At 37.8% G+C, this 6359-nt stretch overlaps 1 non-coding gene across 1 annotated transcript; it reads left to right on the forward strand.

The window, feature by feature from the left end:
- Nucleotides 1–260: 260 nt before the first annotated feature.
- LOC115894150 lies at nucleotides 261–366 on the forward strand. The gene has a single exon (XR_004054184.1). It is a non-coding gene; the product is annotated as a U6 spliceosomal RNA (small nuclear RNA).
- The last annotated feature ends 5993 nt before the right edge of the window (nucleotides 367–6359 follow it).

Genomic DNA, 6359 nt, shown 5'->3' on the forward strand with positions numbered 1-6359 from the left:
TCCACTGCATCTCTTCTCCCTAAGGCACATCATGGCCTTGTTGTGATTAAGAACATTAGACAACACTAAGGCATGATGTTTGGGGCTCATTTTAAACAGCAAAATCACCAAGAAACCCACAAAAATGAAAAAAAAAGTAGTCCTAAAAACTGGTCACAAAAAGGACATTTGTTTATAGTATAAGGGCTAAAACAAAGAGTGTAGGCTGGTTTGGCTTCAGCTGGGTACGTGTATGTGGAGTGACTCAAATATTTTGGTGTGTACTCACTGCAGTTGGCACATGTACTAAAATTGGAATGATACAGAGAAGATTAGTATGGCCTCTGTGCAAGGATGACACAAATTAGTGAAACGTTCCATAATGAAAAAAGAAAAAAAAAATACTGGTTCTCTCCACATGTGCACAAACGACCATGAGCATTGGTCTTGGGGTTATAAATAAGTTTTAGAAGATGAATTCGCAGGCCGGGCACGGTGGCTCAAGCCTGTAATCCCAGCACTTTGGGAGGCCGAGACGGGTGGATCACGAGGTCAGGAGATCGAGACCATCCTGCCTAACACGGTGAAACCCCGTCTCTACTAAAAAATACAAAAAACTAGCCGGGCGAGGTGGCGGGCGCCTGTAGTCCCAGCTACTCGGGAGGCTGAGGCAGGAGAATGGCGGGAACCCAGGAGGTGGAGCTTGCAGTGAGCTGAGATCCGGCCACTGCACTCCAGCCTGGGCGACAGCGAAACTCCGTCTCAAAAAAAAAAAAAAAAAAAAGATGAATTTGCAAATATGGAATCCATGAATAATAAGGATGCACTGTATTTTTTCATCTTTATTTCTTAATTGACAACTGTGATCTGTATTTTTAATGAGCCTTTTTTGGGGAGCTTGATAGGCATTGAGTGTTTTTCCCAAAGATTTGTCACCTTCTTGTGAATTGTCTAATCTGTTCTTTTGGTTTTATAGATTTATTCTAAATTACAAGTTAATGGTAGTTGCCATTTATAATTTCTTGCAGAGGTTTTTGCAGAGATCATCCATTTAATATTTTTGTGCACTGAAGGTTTTAATTGTACAGTCAACACTGTCATTCACTTGTGATTTTCATTTTTTCCAAGCTTAGAAAACTTGAAGGATGATGACTTTTTTATTGGAAAGGTTAAAAAAAAAAAAGTAGGTAAAAGTGATGGATGCCTAGGCTGAGGGTGGTGACTGAATATGTGGTACTTGAAATTGAGTTTGAGTGTCCAGCCCTGATTTCATTGTATCTTGGGATACTTAAAAAAGGCTTGCAGAGGCAATCTGCTTGAAAATGCTGTGTAAACCTTAAACCTCTGTAAACTGTCAAATGTAAGTGCATAATAATTTCTGATTTGTAGATTTCTGTTGACAATCTTTCAAGACAGGAGAAAGGTGAAAAAGACTGAAAAGACAAACATATTTTTCAGAAATTAAAAACATGTAAATTTTCTGAAATAGAGAATGAGAGATTTTTCTAAATGTGACCCAGAAGGCTTTCAGGTGATTTCCTAACAAGATTTGAGTTTTCTCAGGTTAAATATGGTTGTGGCTCTCTACCATGTGCCCCAGTCTTATCTTTGTTATGCCCCTTCACACATACTCTGTTCTTCACATACCCTTCCTTCTGCTGGCTAGTGCTTCCCTGTTTCTGGAACTTTCTTAAGCATTTTTACCATGTATTGTAGTTATTTGTATTGTAGTTATGTGTCATCTTTCTTCCTCCTAGAAGAGAAGTTTCTGTCTTACTCCATGTTTTATATGGTAGACCCTAGTTCAGTGCCTTTTAAACAGCAGACATGGAATAATCCTCTAATGGATTAAATGGAGAGAAGAAGGGATAGTTTGTGATTACCTGGGAAAGAAGTGTGGTTAAGTCAGCATGGGTTTCTCAAGAACAAGCCTTTCTTGAATTAACCTCATTTCCTGTATAAATCGGATACTTATTGGAGAGAGAATTTGGGTAATGTTGTTGTTAGGGGATATCAGAATAAAAAACCTCATGTTTCATTAAGTTTCTTAGGATTTTTTATGGATAAGCTGGAAAAGCATGGGCTTGATTATAATAAGATAGATGAATGTGTTGCAGGTTGATTAACTGTTGACTTTGTGCAATTCGCTGCCTTGCCAGTGCTGTTCTAACTTTTCCATCAAGGAACTATTAAGGAAGAGGAAAGTTTATACTTTATTTTGGAGGGTTTAGAGGATTGAGGGTACAGGAATTAAAGGTTGGGTTATGGGTGGGTATAAGGAGAATTTAGAAGCACAACCAGGAGCAAAATGTCTTTGAAGTCTCATGTTTTCACATAAAGATGCATTCACTTTGTATTTTCAACATACCCATGTTTGTTTTAAAATATTTTAAATTATCACCAAATAAAATGTTTTAGTAGTCCTTTCCAAATGTCATGGTATTCTAGTTTGAGAAGAGTGGCCTTTGATCAAGAAAGGTGGATCAAATTTGTGTCTATCCCATTTTTGGGAGGGAAGCTAACCAACTGGATGTCAGACATCATAATAGAAAAGGCTGCAAAAAGTTGAAGGCAATCAACATGAACACATATACAATTAAGCTCTACTGAATGCAGCTTCCTAGAGTCAGGGGAAAAAGTGCATGTTTATAGAATGGGAGACCTGGATCAGTAGCAGCTCTTGTTAAAAAGATTTAAGATTTCAGCCAACCATTTGATATGGGTGGCCTTCTCTGGCAGCTTTAATGGCACAGTACTCAGAATTAAGGAGATAATCATCCCGTTGTTTGCTGACTTTGTTAGGCTGCTTCCAAGGGCTTGTTTTCAAACAAGTTCTGCATTTTAAGAGGGTAAGCCAGGGAAGTAAGTGGACTAGAAACTGTGCCCTACCAGGAATAGTTGAAAGGCTATCAGGTGGAAAGGAGAGCAAAGTTAATTCTCAACTTCAGGGGGCAGGATTGGAACTTATGAGTAGACATAAGAAGGACATGTTTTTCTATTTCAACAAATTAAGATTTTTTGCTTTGTAAACACACATAAAATGGATATCATATACTATTTAGTAATCACTGTTTTCACTTGATAGAGCTTGTATATCTTTTGTTACTATTTATATGTCCATATGATTTTTAATGGCTACATAGCATCTCTCTGTATGAATGCACTCTTATTTATTAAAACCATCCCTGGTTGATAGTTACTTTGGTCATTTCCAATTTCTTAGTATAAACAACAACACGACAATGAAGATATCTCAAATACACTCATCCCTGTATATTTGTTGAGTTGTTTCCTTAGGACAAATTCTTAGCAGCAGAATAGCTGAGTCGACATTAGTACTATTTACTTATGGCTTTGGATACTTATTGCCAAACTGCTTGTTACCAGTAATAGGAACTGCATGTGTTAAAGAAGGCAGATCACCCCAAATTAGAGATGTTGTCATAGGGATTTTGGCAGTGGGTTGAATGTTGGACAGTGATCTCAGGCGCCTTTAAAAACTCGTGAAAGTTTTAATGTAGGACCAGGTGACTGTTTCATCTAGAATTTTCACATTTCAGTCTTACTATGTAAGTCAACTGTTATAGAAAACTGTTAAGAGTCTGTAACAGGGAAAATAACTGCAAAAGTTTTTTGTATTCGGAAAGCACTGTAGAAATTGACCAAGGAAGAGAGGCACATGGCAGGCAACAACGCAATGCTGTTAGGTTGCATGTATGATAGAAATAGTAAAGGAGTCTTTCAGCAGATTAACCATTTTATAACTTAGGTAAGTTGGGGTTTTCCAGCTAAGTAAATTGCATTTTCTACATCCTGCCAGAGCTGGGTAACAACTGCTTCTTGGGAAGATGGGAACAGACAAAGCTGCTCTAGATCATGTTCCCAGTAGAGAGCTCAAAGTGATTTTGCACATGTTTTATCCTCATGACCTAAAGCTCAACTGCAGTGAGATGGTGTAGTGCACTGAGATGATCAGCAAAGGGGATTCCAGCTTCACTGCTTGAGTAAGCCACTGGGCCTCTCTGAGCTGTAGTTTCTTAACCTGTATAGGAGATGAATTACCAATACAAGTCAGAGAGAGAGTTACGGTGAGGATTTCCTGAGATGATATATCGGATAGTGCTTTATAATCTGTAAAATGCTGTACAAATATTAGTTGTCAAGTTAGACAACTGATTCTAGTGGAACTTTCCAACTTAAAGCTTTCTAATGGATGAAAGAGCTAGTGAACTTCATCAAGGTAGAAGTTGGGTCTGATTTTGCTTGATTTTGCCTTACTGTTTGTGTTTGGCTCATAGTTACAATTCACTAAATATTTGTTGAATGAAAAAAATGAAATTGTTTTATTAACATGTTAGAGAGGCACCCTCTAACGTGTGCTGCTTATCTTTGTGAAGTAAGTACTGCTATTCGTATCTTACAAGCAGGGAAACTGAGATCCATCGATTCTCAAATCACTCTCACAGCCAGATTCTGCATTTTTGAGGTGATTTCTGATTACATGAAAGAGATTAGATCAAGTACCTTTTTTGGTTATTTAAGAGGAAAGATGGAACCAAACCTGTGTTCTGTAGCTCTGTTGCATAAAATCACTTAGAGCAAATGAATGAAATATTTTGTCAGACTTTATTTTTATAGTAATTACTGACCCTTAATAGAAAGTAATTTTATGTGTAGCCCTTCCCAGAGTCTCTGTTGGCAGGAAGCTAATGTTGCTACCCCTAATATGGCAACTTTGTCTATTTTTCTGTTCTTTGTGCATTGTGTTTGGTCTTAAACTGTGAATATTCCATTAACTGAGAACTCTGAATAGCCATTGTGTAACTGGAGTGATAGTCTGTGTCAGTTGGATGCATTGTACTTGAGAATAAACATGCTGTTTTATTTGTGGTGAGACTTCTCTCATTGCCACTAATAATATGTTGTTAACTGAAAATATAAGGCCATTAATAAACCTCATAAGTACTTTGCATTGTTGAAACAATCCTTCAGTGTAGGATCACATGATTTAATAGATATGTATGTCTATATTTTCAAATAGGCAGTAGACCCATTAGTTTCTTATCCCTGGGTGTTAGGTCAGGAGTGTCAGTGAAATTGAGTCCAGAATTGTAGTTATGTGTGCTTTCCTAGGGAGAGGTTTCTTTTCTTTTTAATCAGAATCTCAAATTGCTCTGTGGTTCAGAAATGTTTAGGGACCACTGACCCAGCAAATTCAATTCAGCCCTGATAGCTTATTTGATTCAGGGTGACTGTGTCACTAGAAAGTGATATAAAATCCCTAGACTAGCACAGGGCACACATAGGTGCTAAACAAATATTTGTTGGAAACCCAATAAAAATCACTGGTGCTTTTTTTCTTTCTTCCCTGTAACACATTATGGCCTGTGAACCTCTAGAAGACAGGATCTTTGTCTTACTGTCTTTGGCAGCTGTCTTAACTTCTCACGTCTGTCTCCTAGTGTCATAGAATGTGCACTTTCTATAGCAAAGTAGAAATTGTAAAACTTTTTCTTACCAGACACCCTCATACATACAAAAAATCTGAACATGTATCCTCAATATGTACACTTAGTTGTAAATTATATATGTGTACATATCTCTATTGAGAACACATGTCATGTTCAGATTGTTTTATGCTAATATAAAACATACGTAGTTGCAATGTTAAAAGAAGAGATGAAAGGTAATGTTTTAGGATGTATTGATAACCATGATGGCTTCATATTAATATTAAAAACTATACCTATTTCTGCCCATGCCTACTTTTGGTGTTCTCATAATCTGAGCATGCACCCAGTTCTGGCTCTTTGCAGCTCCTGTTCCACTTCCTAACACTCTTTCAGGAGATACCCTTACTGCTAACTGCTTATTCTCTATGCTTCTTAATTCATATTCTTGAGAGTCAGTATCTGATTGATTCAGTTCACCTTATCATTCCAGGTCAACTTATATGAGTCTCATTGACATACAGTGTTGTTTTTGGCTTCTCTTGGGAAGCCCACTCTGGTGCACACAGGTGACTGCATGAAGTGGGAAATGAAGACACTGGCACAGACGTGGCTGGTAACAAGGAGTATGTGCAGGGCAGCTCCACTGAGAAGGAGCCTGGTGAGGCTAGAATGGTGACTGCTTTCACCATTAGACAAATGTCGGTGGTTAGAGAAGAGAGACCTAAGTGTGACTTTAGAAACAGAAAAATCCCCTTTTTTTCCTTTGCAAATTCATACCTATATCTTTTGAAGACCACTAGGTATGTCAGGTAAACTTTTTGCAACTTAAGTTAATCAGAGAGCTGGAGAACATTTATTCCTGTTAAGATCTTTCCCACCCATTCAACTCCCTGACTAGTTGCTGCTGAAGAGAAAAATAGTAGCAGC

Source organism: Rhinopithecus roxellana, chromosome 16 (assembly GCF_007565055.1).
Source record: "Rhinopithecus roxellana isolate Shanxi Qingling chromosome 16, ASM756505v1, whole genome shotgun sequence".
Classification (NCBI taxonomy): domain Eukaryota; kingdom Metazoa; phylum Chordata; class Mammalia; order Primates; family Cercopithecidae; genus Rhinopithecus; species Rhinopithecus roxellana.